We start from the raw sequence: 18,168 nt of genomic DNA, 5'->3' as shown, positions 1-18,168 counted from the left end.
GGAATTGGAGTTAGGAATTAGTGTCTTTGAACTTAGCTCTGCAAGTTTATGGAGGGTCTATCTTGTGGAACAAAAGTGAAGGCCAAAGAAAGTGAGGCATGTCATGTGAGGCTGCATGTTCCCTTGGCATGTTCTGACTGTTAGGATTGAGTAGGTGTTCACTTTATACAGTAGGTGTTCAGAATATACGGTCACATTATATCCCATATATGTCCTGAGGTTATGCAGCCAGGTCCACGAAGATATAAGTGTTATAGTTTGAATTTTAAATGTCTTTCACAGACTGACGTATCTGAAGATCTATTTCCCAAACTATATTTGAGAGGTTGTGAGTCCTGGCTGCCGGGAGTGGGTCCCTGTGCCTCCTGATTCTCCAAGATGTAAACAAACTATATTGTAGTCTGTTACCACTATGCCTTCTCCACCATCGATTATTCTCTCTGAAACTGTGATCCTAAGCAAACGTCTCCTCATTCAGGTTATATCTGTCAAATATTTGAGTCACAAGCAATAAAAGCAGTGGCAAATGTTGTTATGTTTTTAGCATGTCTGAGCCTTTGGTATTAACCCACTGATCTGGATTCCCATTGCACTCAACAAGCTCCTAAGTACCTTCCAGTATTCTCACTTCTTGCTATATTATTAAAGTGAGTTTCTACAACCTTCCCATGCCTTCAGATAAAAAATTTGTTTTAGCTATGTGTGTCTGCCTACTTAGGCCACTCAAGCTTTTGCACTGTCTGATGTCCAGAAGCTGTGATGACTTGGTACATATAAACACCTGATAGTTACCACTGTAAGGTTTGTGTTCACCCTTTTTAGAAGGAGGAGAAGAAGTAAAAACACTACATCTTAACCAAGACATAGTACCAGATCCTTTAAGAAGACTTCAGGGGCTTTGCATCATTGCACCACCTTTTTTTCCTCACCTGCTCCAAACGAGTCTCCCTCCTGTGTTCATGTGCAGCTCCTTTTACATTTATAGAGTTGGTCATTTGCATATTTGAATTGCATTAATAACCAAATTCAAATGAAAAAAAAATCCAGTAATGTCTTTCTAAACTGGGCTGAGAAGTATTTTGAAAAGTGAATACAAATGATTTTGCTTTCATCGTCATCGTTGTTGTTAATACATAATACACTCAGCCTGGAATAACTTTTAGCTTCTCAAGGAACATAGACTTTGATTAAAGAAAAATGTATGCTTTTATGAATCTGAAAGGAACACAAGTTAAATTTGGCCAATGCAGATGTTCTTATAAAAAAGGAACAAAGAAAACAGAAATCAAATGAGAAAATAGTCCCAGATATTAATATGTGAAGAAATAAAGAAAGGATTTTCTGCTTCCAACTTTTTCTGAAAAAAAAAAAAAAGGAGTTAAAAGGAACTAGGGCCAGGCATGATGGTTCATGCCTTTAACTACAGCACTCAGGGTAGGAAGAACTCTGGGGCCAGCCTGATCTATTTGGCGCTTTCCAGGCCAACACGTATTTAAACTTTGTATTAAAAAAGAAAACCCAGCCAACTGAAAATCTCTAGCTCGTTTGTATGACCTGAAGCCTTTTCAAATGTAGAACAAAGAAAAATACTTAGGAGCACAGAAGATGTATGGGAAGTGGGCAGTATCTCAAGAGAAACGAAAAACAAGCATCTGACTCCAAAATGAAGCATAGGTCAATAGTTGTGATGTTTACCTTGTGAGAAAGATTATAGTAATCTTCAGTAACTGATTAGCTGTCATACAATATTCTCTATTCTCTAAGAGACAGTTGCAAGGAACTCCACACAAGAGTAGCTTTCATGAAGACACAAAAGCAAAAAGCTACATGCACTATGAAGGGTGTCTCCAGTCTTGCCCTCTTGAAATAGGACATGAAGATTATTATACCAATGGCAAAAAATGTCCTTTGATTTTACTCAAATAAGAAATGTAAAAATTGAGCGACCAGATGATATGGACTAATAAAACAACTGACAAACACAAACGAATGGGATATATACAAAGGCAAAAGGACTATGACAACCCTAGAAGATTGTTTAATATAATGTCAAAAGCTACCAATATAAAAGGGTCCAATTTATCTCGTCTCCAGATTCTGGAAAAGCTTTTGACAGTTAATTGGAAGCTCTTATTTTTGACATTGAAAAGCACGGGCTTGACACAAGAATTCATTTTATGGGCAGAAACATTATCTGATCATCCAAAGGCCAAAATTAAGGCTAATATGTATAATTGGAGACCATTTCTTCCTTTCTTTCTTTCTGTTTTTGACAAGGAAGCAGTCACTGGCTGTCCACGTTTTTCCTCTGTTATTTGGTTCATCAATAGAATCTCTGGCAGGCAAGATGAAGGAATAAAAATTGGGTACTTAAGGCTCACAATTTTATTGTGAGTAGATAATGTGGCTCAATTCTGGGTTGCATGTAAACTTGTGAAATCCACTTCTATGAAGTCAAGTGGGAATTGAATCTCCTCTCTTACTGGAGGGGGTGTTTGGTTTTAGTTCAGGAGGCATTTTCCTCTTAGAACCATATCTGTTATTGCTAAATAATAATGTTTTTCAGATGGTGTCTTCTTTGTCCTTGGATCATCTCACAATTTCTACCTACTTCTTCTGTTCTTGACATCCTTCCCTTCCACAACAACTGTTCTCTATGGATCCGATGAACGGAACTTCTGGTACTGGGCATACCCTATTTCCTTCTTTGTTCTTTTCTTTTCCTAGTCATCTGAGCCTGAGATTATCTGATGGGCAAATAGGTAGGTTAAAAACAATAGATTAATATGTCTAAGCACAAAACATCTAGCAAACAATTATGGGCAACTTAACTAGAAAAATAATCACATTTTGTGGCTAATGGTGCATTGTACAGATGAATCACTTTTTTCTTTAAACCAGCTTTTTTGAGGTATACTTAATGAATGCAATTTACACATTTACAGTGAACAATCATGAATTTTATAGGTTTATATAGTACTAAAACAATTCTCACATTGAATCTTTTAAATTTCCATTACTCCAAAAAGAAGTCCAATATCTACTAGAAATCACTTCCCATGCTTTCCTGACTTCGCAGCCCTGGGAAATCATTAATTCACTTTCGGCTGTTAAAGATTCTCCTGTTCAGAATATTTCACATATATGAGATCTTATATTTTGCTTTTTTTTTGGTATCTGGCTTCTTTCATTTAGCACAGTGCTTTCAAGAGTCTTTCATGTCATACTATATACTTTAACTTAACTCTTTTATAAATGAATAACATTTCATTCTAAGTATATATCACATCTTCTTTATTCATTTATCATCTGATGGATATTGGAATTGACCCATCTTTGACTCAATACTATTGCAATTAAAACTCATGCACAAGCTCTGGGTGATTTTGTTTTCTAGCTTAAGTCGACACCTAGTGTGGAATTATTAGGTTATATGGAAACTATGTATTTAGTTTGCAAGATATTTTCAAAGTGGCTGTAATGTAGAATGGGTGGGAAGATCACATGCTTTCCAGATCCTCAATACTTGTTAATATCTATTTTTTATTACATTGTCATCATATGGCCTTTATAGTATATTCCAACCATGAAGTGACACATTAAAAAACCTTTTTACTGATTCTTTGTGAATTTCACATTATGCATCCCAATTCCACTATCTCCTCATCCCTTCACATCTGCCCTCGGCCTTTGCAATACTTATCTCCTAAACAACAAAAAAAACCCCAAACAAACCAAACCAAACAAAAACAAAAACAAACAAACAAACAAACAAAAACCCAAAATCCAAACAAACAAACAAACAAACAAACAAACAAACCCAAAACTGGGGAAAATAACTATACCTCATCATGGAAGCTGTAGTGGGTCAGTGTGTCACACACTATATCCTTTTGTCTACACATCTTTACTCATAAAGATTTCATTTCAATGAGTCACTGGTCTTGTTCAAGGTCTCTGCTACACTATCAATAGTGGATCCCCACCAGGACTTCTCTTGGATATCTTGTTGTTGCCATGTGTCATGGAGGACCTTCAGCTTTGGCTCTGCATGATAGCCCCCAGACACACTCCAGCAACTAGATTTTGTAGATGTAAGGGTGGTTCAACTCAAAGCCCTGGATCTGGGCCCACGTGGTAGCTAAGTTGGTCATCCTACAAGCTCTTTCATACTCACACTATCACGGCAAGAGCCAGCATTGTCACAGCTAGCTCACCCAATGCTGCAGCCAGTGAGTGGCTAGGCAGCTCTTCTCCTCTCATGCCCTTGAAGCCAATTCACCCTTGCCTTTTCTACCAGGGCCAGCTGTCCTGTGTTGCCCAGGGGAGGTTCAGGGCCACACTCCTGAGTAAGTCTCCCTGATATTTCCATGCATGTAACCTCTTACTGCCAAGGCCACTCCACATCCAGTGGTCAACCCTTAATGTACTTTAACTAATCTGTATGTTTCTACCAGGAACACACAACCTAGAGACCCTCCCATGTGACATATAACATTTCCATGAAGCCAGATCTACCCCAACACTACAGGCTTGAGTCGAGGCACAGAATGTATGCCAGCCCAGTCCCCTCTGCTTATCTGACTTTATTCCATCCAAGCCACTTCCAACCTCTAGACCTAAACTGCCCACACATTCTCCCTCCAAGAGCCAAAGACCACATAACAAAAAGCCTAAAATCAGGCATGGGAAACTGTCTTTTCAGTTGTTGTTCTAGGTTGTCCAAGAGACTCACAAAACGTACAAGCTATGGCCATTGCTCTCATTTGCCCACAGAAGTGGAAGACAAGTCCCTACTGATGAAGACACAGTGCACTTTAGACATACTGCCCAGAGCTCCCCTGAACTGGAAAGGACTTGAATGTCTCCTCCCTGAGAACTAGCTCTCTTGATACCAGAAAGCACAAGCAAGCTTCTAAAAAAGGGAAGCACCCAACAGTCCTACCCAGGTCTGACACCAACGAACCACAACAACCAGAATGGCATGATAGCTTTGCGGGTTCAGTACTATCTCACATATATTGGCAGTAAATGACACCTCTCAAATTGGACTTAAGACCCAATCGGGGGGGTGGGGGTGGGGGGTAGGGGAACTATTCCTGGTACCGGAAACCTAGCCAATTATCCCAGGCTAGAAAAGTCATAAACCTTGGAGAACTTACAACCACCATGTCATTGAACCAGCCTAATACCCAAAATACATGCTAAATATGAGTATAGTCCTCACTCCTCATCAAAAACATGTCTTTTCCACATATAGAGATCAATGCAAAAAACCACAGCTAGTCAAAAACAGAGTTTGGAACCCAGTCCCAAGGGATTCACCTACAAAACACTCCTGCACCAAAGGCTCAAGAATCATTTTGGAAGAGGGAGGAGAGAGATCATAAGATTCAGAGGATCATGGAGTTTGTTGTGAAATTGTCTTCTGAAAATGCTAGAAATTATACGCATAATTTCTCACCAAGATAGCTGGCTAAACATAAGTTGAATAAAGACAATAGATAAGCCTATGTAGTGTGGAAAAGAGAAAGCTCAAAAGACCTCAACTTTATAGACAAGTGAGAAAGGCTGAGTGGGAGTAACAGTCTTTTCCAGGGAAGAGGATACCATTTGGTTTTCTAATACCAAATGGCCATTCCTGAAAACATACATACAAATAACATTATATAGATTGAGCAGATTATATTTGGGAATACATATATGCATGTGATAACTACTAATGAGAAAAGAGGCCATTTGAAAGACAATAATGAGGGGTGTATAGGGAGGTTTGGAGGAAGGAAAAGACAGGGAGAAATGATATAGTTATATTATGATCTCAAAAATAAAAGAATAAGGATTATCCGAAATAGGCCTATGAATTAAGTAAGTAGACATGTAATATATCAACTATTGAAGATAAAAACTTGTTTCATTAATTTTTAAATCTTCACTATTATCAGGAATAAATATCCTGTATCTGATAATATTTTAACTAAGTGATTAATTTTCTTGCCACTTTTGTGATAATGAGACACCAGAATTTGAAAAACATTTGAATTTATGGTTTATTATATATTTAGATTTTAACCATTGTTAAGACAAAATAAATTCTTCTGACTAGTGCTTTAAATAAGCTTTGAAATGATCTCCATGTGCCCTTTGGTTCAACTCAATATCTATCTTGGGTTCTCTTTCTGTTTTACTCCCTCTTCTCATGTACTTTTCTTCAACCTTATTCTAAAATATCTAGCAGTAAAATACATAGAAAAATGACAGAAGAGAAAATCCACACAACTGAAACAAAAATAAGATCCAAATACTCATATGCCAGAATTAGTCTCTTCCTCCTCCTTTTTCTTCTCTTTTTTTTCACACATTCAATTCATTCTTGCTTAGCACACCTTAAAACTTTAATTCTTATTCTAATCAAAGTAGGCTCATAAAACAAAACTGCTTGTGTAAAGTAGGAGAAAAACATTTTGAATCTACTGATGTCATTTTTCTACTGATAGAGAATTGGGCTGCTTTGCTTGCTTGTAAAGCAACAGGAAAACGTTTTGGGATTCCTGAAATACACTGATGGCATCTTTGTGCCATGAAAGTTTTGGACAGGAAAACGGGGGTACAGAGTCCTCATGGCAAATGTCATTGTGGGATGTATAGTCTCTTTTTATAAAATGGTACCTGTTTGGGAGAAGGCAAAGGATCTGGTGTTTAAAATATTGGGAAATATAACTTTAAAAATTAACATTTTAAATCAACCAGTGCATTTTACTATGTGTCTTCAACTGCCTTGTTTAATTTTAGTTATATTTTATTTTTATTGAAAATAGATTATTCTCTTATATAATACATCCTGAACACAGTTTCCTCTCCCTCCATTCTTCCCAGTAACCCCTTACCTCTGTTCTTTCCCAGATCTTTTCCCTCTTTGTTTCCCTTCAGAAAGAAGCAGGTCTCCAAGCGACAACAACCAAACACAACAAAAGAAGATACAATAAGACAAGGTAAACGCCCTCATATCAAGGCTGGACATGGCAACCCACTCACTGTTAGCAAAAGAGTCCCAAGAGCAGGCAAAAGAGCCAGACACAGAAATGCTCCCACGGTTAGGAGTCCTTCCCTAAAATTCATTTTTTCTCTTTTCCTACTAATATTTCTAGAAGCTTCAGTATAGTTTTCAACAGTATCTATAGCAGTGAGGAATAAGTGTGTGCCTGATTTTGAACAGATTAACTGAAAAAATTTCCATTATATGTACCTTTTGCTGTGGACATGTAACAGTTATGATTTGTATTTTATAGAGTTAAAAATTTATTCACACACATATGTGGATATATTTACATTACATAGAATGGAGTTCTAAGTACAGTTTTGTTCTAATAGGTAAAGTCGTGTGGATTTTTTTGTCATTTTTCTTATTTGCAATTTAAAAACATTTTGAGGAACTTTACTCTTGAAAAATAAGAAAATGCTCTTTTGGAAAAAGATGAAATGTACAAAATGTGTATTATTAATCTCAAGCTACCAGCAAAGGCCCAGATTTGAGTGGATCATTTATCAGCTAACCACTTGTTTTAAAGGGTTTTCCAGAATTTGTTCCTCGGGATATTATTGATTCTTCCATATAAAAAGTTTGTAATACAAAGTTATAGTACAATACATTTGGAAAATATGTTACCTGACAAATTTAAATGTGATTTTGAAATGCAACATTTCTTTAAGGTATGATTCTTTATGACACAAGTGAAGCAAAGCTCCCATAGGAGCATAGAGAATTTACCAGTTTTCAAGGGATCGCCTAACCACAGTCTTGTTTTTCTCTGCACTGTAGTGTGATTTTTATGTTGTTACTATTTGAAAACAGAACAAAAGTCATTGTTATGTATGCTCAATTAGGCACAATTTGCATTAGAAGAACTGTTTAATAAAGACCTGTATCAGTACGTTTCTCCAGGGAGCAGTATACTTGTCTGAGCAAGCAAACCAAGTAAACCAAAAAATTAGTTCATTCTGCTGTGCTGTCCAGAGATTAGCTTGGTCAAGGTGGATAAAACTAGTATCCTCACTGGAGAATGAAGCTGTCAAGGATGTTTTAGTTTAATCAGACATGTATTAAGTATCTTTTGGTTTAAGGGAACAGTAAGATTATTGCTAACAGTATTTAGGTTACTAGATTCATGGAAAAACACACAAATTGCCTGGTGCTGAGTTCAAGATCATCTGAAATGGAGTGTCACATAAGATTGGGTAGGATCTTTTGATTGTCCTGACTACCTTATTTAGCTGACCTGAATTTCTCCCTTTCATAGTGAATATAACTTAGAGATTAACAAGAGCTTGAGAAGAAAAACAGAGTAGAAGCAAAGCATTTTGGAATACCAAAATAATTTAATTGGATCCCAGGTGAATTAAGATGTGTAGGAGTCCAAATTATACTCCCTGTACAAGGTTGTGTAAAGCTATTTTAAAAATAATTTAGATAGAATGACTGTTCCATATTAACTAGAAGAATGTGAAAGTTAAAATGAATATGCTGAATGGAATTTCATTCATATAAAATTATAATTATCAAGCTTATATCTCAACAAGGTGGGAAAGTTTAGAACCTATTTGAAGTATGAAAAATTACAGTTTTCTAAGCTTCATTTGAGGTTTAGGCACTTAACACAGACTATACCAAGTCATTTGGTTCATTGTAATGGTATTTTGTAAAATGATACAAAAATTTTACATTATAACACATATACGCATATAAAACAAAGCTTAGGAAGGTCTATAAAAGAGCAGGATGTCATCTGTTCACACAGTGAAAGGGTAGTTCTTTTCTTTCGTTTCTCTCATTACCTGCTTCTTTCCCAATTTTTAAGTCTTTCTCCTCCCCCACTTTCACTCCTTTCCTACCTCTTCTCCCCTTCTTTCTTTTTGGCTCAGATAGTCCAAAGGCCCCAATTCCTATGTCCCTTTTGGTATTTAATGAACTTGTGATCCAGTATTAACTTTTGCTCAATTCTTGGGAGACAGCTACTAATATGAATAAAGTATTCAATGCAGTTGTACATATATTCTAATGGTTCGTGGTAATAACCACTTTGTATAAGTGAATGGTAAATGGAATTTGATCACCTGTCACCACATCACCATAATCTTTGTCTGGGAGGGGATAAAGAAAGAATAAGAATAGTACCAATTCTTCTCATCTCGTGATTCCTGGTTTTCTTTTCAGGTACTCATTTGACACAGCCTGCTTTCATATCCATGGTATAACTGCTCAACGATGTGCTTGCTGGGACATTGTTAAAGCTTAAGTATCCCTTTCAAAGCTCATGTTGAAATCTGTTCTTTAATGCTAGTCATTGAGAGTTAGAATCGACTGAGATACTTGAGAGTTGCTTACGTCTACGTGTCCTGTCCGTGTAGATGGCTTAACTCTTCACACATCAGTGCCTCATCTCAAGAGCACATCATCTGTTATAAATCCACTTTGGCTTTGTCTCCTGTGTGTCCCTGCATCATGTGATGCACTGTAGTACCTTTGGACTTTTCAAAGTTCCTGACAATGAGAAGTTCCTTGATAGACACAGCCTCTTAACTTCGACCCACTCTGCCTTGACAGTTGTGAGTTGAGTAAAGTATAAATAATCTTGTCTTGATGTTCAGTTCTAGCAAGACAAAAGGACTAAACAAGTTAATTCACATTTGAGCAAGAGAAAGCATCTAACTGCGTATCTTACGTATACTGCATATACTTACAGCAGTTTCTCTCCATTGACCATTTTTTTCCAAGAGAGGCATAAAGCTTTTCAGGATGGAGATAGTCTAGGGAAAGCTGAAATGTGCAATATTCACAATGACTTCTTCCCACCTCTACAGACACATTAAACAAGTGCTGGAGGAGGAGACTGAGCAGACAAGCTGTGGATAGGATGTTATTGGTCCTGGCAAGCTGCCACCACATTGTGCAGTGAGCTCCAAGGATGGAGTTTTCGTGAACTTTCACTGTGTACTTCTCCATACTCTTTGAACCTAAGTAATCCTTCACCCACACTCCTGTTAGTAACTCCAATTCAAATTTGTTAACTCACCAAGTTGGGCTTTTGTGCAATCATTGCTTGAGTCTGTTGTGGATATTTTTTCTGGGGGTAAGGAGATGTGTGTTAAGTTTTCCCTGGGGAAAGTCTCACTCAACACCTGCTCCTGATTCTGGTTTCCAGGCCTTTATCAATGGAGTGCTACCTGAAAGATTCTGACTGTGCACTTAAAAAAATCCTGTCAGAGAGATCATGATTTGGGAGGAAGATTTAAATCAACAGCCTGCCTTTTCTAATCCAGACCCCAGATAGGAATGAAGGAATAATGTAAACCAACCAGGAACAAGGACATTTTTTCTTGCCTAAAAGTGCAAGACACTAGAATTTCTTGCCTTTGGCTCAACCTCAGTTCCAGTTAATAAATCTGACAGAATAGCCCCCTTCTTTGGAGATTTTCATTTCTCTTCTCATAGCGCATTCCAAGAATGATTTGCTTGGTTTAAACAAGAGCAACACTATTTATATTAATTTATGTTAAATTCTGAATCTTGTGCCAATGAACTTATGACACTGAAACAATTATTCTCATCATCAGGTGTGAGTTGGAATTATCAACAGCATTTGACAATATTTCTGAGCCTTGTTCAAAGGAAGTTAACGATATCTGCCATTGAGTATGATTATTGACTTTAACATTAAACATTTTAAGAAATCTAAGAAGTTGTTACTAATATAAATTACAGAGTTGATTGGCTTAAAGAATTCATTCATTTATTAAGATAAACCCAATCGTATTAAAAAATTCATTCAATGCCTACCCCAAATTAGGAGATAGTGATCTAGGGGCAAAGACTATGGTTCTACTTTCTAGGAACTATTAGATTGTGGTGGTAGGCTGATATATAAGTGGACTGTTATATAATGTGGCCTTAGAGGGGGTGTGTTGGGGGTCCCTATAGACAATAAGTGGGACTGGGTAAGATTAAAAAGATGACATGAAGCAGAGTCTTGTGTGCTATGTAAGAGTTAACTACATAGAGAAATGAGGAGAGATCCCTGCGGGAGAAAAGTATCAACAGGGCACAGAAGCAGTATGGCTATGACCCAGTTAGAGATTCCATGAGGTTCAGTGTGTTGACAGCCCAGTATGTGGTGGTGAGAGTGAAAGAGAGATTGTCAGAGAGAGGCAAAAATCAGATCATAGAGGGCTTTGGATGCCTCATCCTTAGTGGGAGAGAACAGCCTGTATACTCCTGCACTCTTAGGCTAGTCTGTTATGTAATACTTTTCCATTGCAGCATTTACTGAGTTCTCTATAAATGGTTAAGATTCTGCGATACACTTCAACTTTAAACACACTTTTTGTTATTGCATGTTCTGTATTTTAAAGTAAAATCATTTCATGTATCTACCAATGTAAATGCACCTAAGATTCTTGCTGAGGTTAATCAATGTCTCTTTAGTGTGAAGGGATTGTGAAGTATTTAGTTCTGATTGTTCTGGTTTTCGATTAACTTGACAAAATACAGACTCTGTAAAGTATAGGGAACAAACGAGTAGATGCCAGATCAAGGTAGTGTGTAAGTTACAGCTCTCTGGGATGGACTGAAATGGACATACATTAGGGAGACAATGACTTTCCCATGTGAGTCTGTGGTGGTAAGAGGCAGGAAGAGCCTTTGCTCTCAGGTGACATTGAACTTCCTCCTGCTGTCAAGGTTCTTCTTTTGAATTTGGTGGCAGAAAATGTGGTATTCATGCTACAGGACTGCTCATAGCTGTAAGTTGTTTTGCTAGCCTAAGGGCAGGGGTGGATGGGCTGGAGGTGGCAAAAAAGTATCATCTCAATATATAGTGGTCCATAACATAGTCGGGCAGTTTTTGTCAAAATCTTTACAACAAGTACTGAGCATGCTCTATTTCTGAAGGCCATGATGGCACTGCATGAGTCTTCATTTAAAGCTCTGGAGGCATAACTCTGAGAAAATGAGTCATTGTCTGCTTTCTTCTGAAGTGACATTACATATTTTCTCATTAAAAAAAAGCAGATTCAATACAGGTATGTGTGTGCGTGTGCATGTGTGTGTGCGTGTGCGTGTGACACTTAAGTAAGCCAAAGCCTTGGTGGGTTTGTCTCCTATAGGGATCATGTAATTCATAAAGCTTATCATGTGTCTTTTTAAGCTTTGCAGTTAAACAGTAAATATATATATATATATATATATATATTATAGATAGAGATATAGCTAACATTCCTAATAGTATTATAAAGAAATTTTTCTAAAAATTGTAGTCATTCTTGCATTTCTTCATCTTATCTGTTGGACACTGATTTGCCTATTAAAGCATTTCACACAATTGAAATCATACTATACAGGGCTCTTCTGTCTGACTGCTTTAACTTAGTATTATGTTTTCAAGGTTTGGTATGCTTTCATCCCTTCTGTAGCTGAAGACTGTCTCTCTACCTAGGTGCCACATTCGTGTTTACTGACTCATCAGAAGATGAGCATCTGGCCTGGGCCCACTTTTGGCTAGCTTTGAATAATGTTCCTGTGTCTTTTGAGCTGTACACAGTGCTAGAAACTTCATACCACAGGATGTACGATTTTGTATTGTAGTTGTCCAGGACTATGCTATTTTCACTTGCTCATCTATAAATCCTAAAAATTCAAGAACATACTATCTTATTAGCCGATATGTCAAGCACAGCATCTCCACGTAAGTAATGTGTGACTGAAGGAATGAAAGAAGACAGCACTGTAGCTCTAGGTGAGAGCTTTCAGCTGCTCATCTAGCGTGTCCTGTCCCTTTACTGAAGAGGTATCTCTTGTTGAGAATGAGTCTATGGGGATGAGGATCCTGGCTATATATTTTTCTGATATATTTTATTGTGAGAGTGAAGGTTATACCGATGCAGCACATGCTTAATTTGTTTGGTTGGATGTTTTCACCTATCAACAAAAGTCAGAGGGAATCAAGATTTGTTTTGACAGCTGGTGCCAAGAGCACTTAGGACATTTATTAGTGTGGGAAGTAGACCATGATCACAAGTTCTTCTGTTGCTTTGCCAATTAAACCTGCCTGCCTGGGCGCCTGTCACTGTTCACGGTGGGATCCGTCTCACCGGACCATGGACCAGTTCATCTCCCACGTTTCTCTTACTCCCTCTTTCTTTCCCTCTTTCTTGCTTAGTTCTGAACTCATTCAGGAATATTTCTTCCTGATGTTAATACACAATGCCTCCTGGTTTTCAACCCTACTTTTAAAGATCAGAGGGATTGGTCACGGCAAAAGTCATATTACTTATTGGTCCTGGTATTGGGGTCTACCTTCCTTGTGGGATGCCTGGTTTAGTTGTCTGCATCTTTTCCTCTATCTGGAACGCAGCTGAACACCTGAAGAATGCTGGGTGCTGGGGAGGCCTGGAGTGGCAGCTCGGAATGTGGCAAGTTCTCTGGCAGTCGCTGATTTTCCTCTTCTCCTTCATCTGCCTACTCCTTAGCCTGGTGAGAACGACAAGAAGGGAAAGCGGAGCTGCCAGCTTTCCTGCGTGCGTTTCCGTGGGAGGGAGACGAAGAGGGCTGGCAGCCACGAACTAAGTGGGCACCATTCCATCCATCCTTTCTGATTAAAGCGAAACAGCTTCAGGCTGCTGACTCTGAGCCATGGTGGGCTCTATAGCTCGCAGATAATTTCTAGAATAACTGTTCTAGGCAGCATACCGTTTTCTCTCCCTTAAACAACTCATAGGCTGAAGGTTAAGGCATCCAGAGCTGTTTGTGGTGTATGCTTGACATTTGAACGATAAGGGCCACATGCTATTCTATAAATTTCAAAGAAAATGCCTTGAAAATATAAGTAAAGGTGTACTTAAAAGTATAAAGAATTTTGGCATAGCATCCCATGGCTTTAATTTTCATATTGTTTTTTGTTGTTGTTGTTGTTGTTATAGATAGCTCCTGTTTGGAGTAAGATTGACTTAACAACCAAATAATTGTGGCAAGAGAATTGAATACAAAGATGCACTGAATGTGTTAATTCATCTATTCTTTTATGCATGATTACTGCAACCAATTCCAGGTTCTAGGATATGGTTCTATGAATACTTTTCCATGAATCCTATTCTAGTATAGGTGAGGGTTATTGAGAATCTGGGCAGTAATAATCAAGGCAATGAAATTATATTTGAGATTGAAACTCCGTGGGGGAATTTCTGAGACACTACCCCTGATACAGAACATAAGTTCTTCTTTGAACCAATAGGACCCTACTGTAGGCTGCAGTGCTAAGCTCTGTTCTGTCACAGAATGTAAAATGGTTCTCACCCTTTTGCAGTTATTTTTCATAGGAAGGCTGTTGCTGTATGCATAAGTTTCATTGCTTTTTCTGCTGTGCTTGATGGTGGAGTCTTTTCTCAATCATTGTTGTTTCATAGTCCTTGTAAGAGCGGATGAAGCATCAGAACATGTACAATGAATTGCTTGGGTATCTGTTTTCCCTCTCCACTTCATTATTCAGGAAGCTTTTTATTATTACTGTAAGCTTTTATTTGTTTTACATTTTATTATTATTTTATTTTATGTGTATGGACATTTTTGTCTCCAGGCGTGCTATGTACCACGTATATGCCTGTGCCAACAGAGGCCAGAAGAAGGTGTCATATTTCCTGCTGTCAGAGTCACATATGGTTGTGAACTGTTATGTGTATGCTGGTAATCAAACCTGGGTCCTCTGGAAGAACAGATGGTTTTCTTAACCACTGTCCCACCTCCATTTGTTTGTTTTTAATGAATCAGGGTCTCACACTATATCATGTATAATCAAGAACCTATGTGGTCTATGGTGGCTTTCAATTTACAGTAATCTTCCTGCATCTGTCTCCCAGAAACAAGGATTACAGGTGTGGGCCATATCTTTGTCTAAGTGACTTTTCTTCTACTGTGGTAAGACAACATGACAAAAAGCAATTAAAAGAAATAGTGTATTGGGGGCTTAAAGTTTCAAAGGGGGAGTTCACAACCTTCATGATGAGAGCATGGCATTAGGCAGGCAGGTACTCAAGGAGCTAGAGCAGTAGCTGAGAGTTCATATCTTGATCAAAACACATGAGGCAGAGAGATATAGCTAGGCCCAGCATGAGCTTTTGAAATCTCAGCGCCCACCTCTAGTGAATCACCTTCTGACAAGGCCACATCCCCTACACCTTCTCAAAGAGGTGTTTCAACTGGGAAATAAGTATTCAAATATACGAGTCTCTGGGGGTGATTCTCATCAAGACCACCAGAGCCATCATGTTGACCATATTGACACATCTAAAACATTAAGCTTTTGGGTAAGTCTTCTATTTTCTCAAGAAACCAGGCATAAGATCTCTTGGGGGGTATGTAAGGACATTTCAGAAGCATTCTGTATTGCTTGTCAAAGTAACCTTTATAATGATCAGGATAGGCAGCAGTATATATTGCATCTCCACCACTGACTTTACTTCCCCTCAGTAGACATTGTTTGAGAGACAAGTATTCCTAAGAAGCATGAGAAGAAAAGACTACCAGTTGATTATGATGAAGTGGATTCATGTGGTATGCTAGTAAGCATTAACTAAGTCCTACTGCAGCCAATAGCTTAAGACAAAAAGTCATTCTTGCTTCCACTATCTGTTCAGTACCACTTGCATCCATTATTTAAAAATTCAACCCAGCAGAGACTTCCTAATAGTCAGAGGCTGCATCTACCCCGCCCCCCACAGTGAACAGGGTTTGCTTCATGGACGCAGACACCAGTGGAGCACAGTGCTGAGATGTCCCCACTCTGAAGTGATACTTGAAATTTTTATTCAGTCTATCATCCGAGGTTTCATGTCCTTGTCCTTTCAAAGACAAGAGGGCCAGGCATCTTGGTAAACTCTGGAAGTAAGAGGAAGAAGGCGTAGGTAGTAAATCTGTTGAAATGAGGTTTGAGTAGGTTGGAATAAATATGGAGGATAAATCTAGAATATGGAGGATAAATCTAGAATTCACACAATTAGTTGTACACTTAAAATATCCATTTCTTCCTTCAGTGAAACAAACAATAGATAGAAATTCTACATCTGAATATTGCTCTCATGTGAGGGAGCTGCTAGGAGTGGGACTTCTTCAGGAGTTGCTTGAGTGGTAGAATTCAGGTGGGACAATTCTATCCCACCAACCACACTCTGCCATAAAGTATTATAGGAATGTGTTGGAAGTGCTAGATGCACGTGAAGGCCACCATAATGCAGGCATGTTGCAGGCACTGTACCATCTGTTCATAGGGAGGACAACATTTTCTGTGTGCCGGACACAAACCTCTAGTGAACATTAAGCCAGCACACAGCTACTTAGTACTTTTGTGAGACTCATATGACACATATTCTGTAACTTTTTTGGACAAAACCAAAATGTTGAAAATGTGCAAGTATTTAAATGATATAGAAGCCATCTTGGCCTCATAAATCCCTAGCACATTTAGCACTATCTACTACCTCATTCTCATCGCCCCTGCTTGCTGTTTTTTCTCCTTGGAAACTCCTACCACTAATACTTATAATATATTCCTATTTTCTATTGTTCTATAAAGTATATTTTAACCTCTTGGAGGCATGTCTCCAACTGGTCTATCCTTTGAACCTAGACAGTGCCTGGCATGGCATAGAACTTATCAAGTACCACAGTAAATAAATTGGTAATATTCATGTTTCCTCATTATATTGTCCTGTGTTAAAAATGCCTTAATTGTGGAATAGAATTTTTTGCTTTGTATTCATCTATTATCTAGTGACTTTTAGTACCTACTAAGGGCCAAGCATTGCATAATCAATGACTAGGGCAGGTCTCTAGGTCTTTAATTTGATTTCATTGATCCATCATTCTGTTTCTTTGCCAGTACCATTCAGGTTTTTATTACTATTGCTATGCAGTACAGCTTGAAGTCAAGGATGGAGATACACTCAGAAGTTCTTTTCTTGTATAGGATAGTTTTAGCTATTCTGTTTTTTTCCCCATATGAAGTTCAGAATTCTTCTTTCAAGGTCTATAAGGAATTGTGGTGGTATTTTAATGAGAATTCCACTGAGTCTCTACCTTGACTTTGCTAAGATGGCCATTTTCACTATATTAATCCTACTGATCCATGAGCATGGGAGACCTTTTCGTCTTCTGGTATCATCTTCAGTTTCTTTTTTCAGAGACATGAATTTCTTGTTATTCAGGTCTTTCACTTGGTTGGTTAGAGTTACATCAAGATACTTTATATTATTTGTGGCTATTGGGATGGGTGTTTTTCCCTAATTTCTTTCTCAGCCCTTCTGACGTTAGTATACACAAGGGCTACTGATTTTTTTTTTTGTTAATTTTGTATCCAGCCATTTTGCTGAAGATGTTTATCATCTGTAGGAGTACTTTGGTAGATGTTGTGGGTCACTTATGTATACTACCATATCAATAGCAACACTTTGACTTCTTCCACTCCAATTTGTATCCCCTTGATCTCTTATAATTTTCTTATTTCTCTAGCTAGAACTTCAAGTACTATATTGAAGAGATATAAAGAGAGTGCGTAGTCTTGTTTTGTCCCTAAATTTAATGAGATTACTTTGAATTTCTCTCCATTTAATTGGACATTGGCTATTGGGTTGTTGTATATTGCCTATATTATGCTTAGGTATATGCCTTGTATCCCTGACCTCTCTAATACTTTTATTATGAAGGAGTGTTGAATTTTTGTCAAAAACTCTTTCTGCACCTTATGAGATGATCATGAGATTTTTTTTTTCTTTCACTTTGATTATATGGTGGATTACATTGATGCATTTTTTTTTTTCATTGAGCGATCCATGCACATATGGGATGAAGCATAGTTGATCATGGTGGGTGATATATTTGGTATGTTATTGGATTTGATTTGTAAGTATTTTATTGAGTAATTTTACATCAATGTTCATGAGGAAAATTGGTCTTAAATTCTTTTTCTTGAGTCTTTGTGTGGTTTAGGTATCATGATGACTGTGGACTCATAGAATGAGTTTCTTAATGTTCCCTCTGTTTCTATATTGTGTAACAGTTTGAGGAATGTTGGTATTAGCTTTTCTTTGAATGTCTGCTAGAATTCTGGACTGAAACCATCCGGCCCT

Source organism: Acomys russatus, chromosome 2, assembly GCF_903995435.1.
Source record: "Acomys russatus chromosome 2, mAcoRus1.1, whole genome shotgun sequence".
NCBI lineage: Eukaryota > Metazoa > Chordata > Mammalia > Rodentia > Muridae > Acomys > Acomys russatus.
This window is presented reverse-complemented; position numbering follows the sequence as displayed.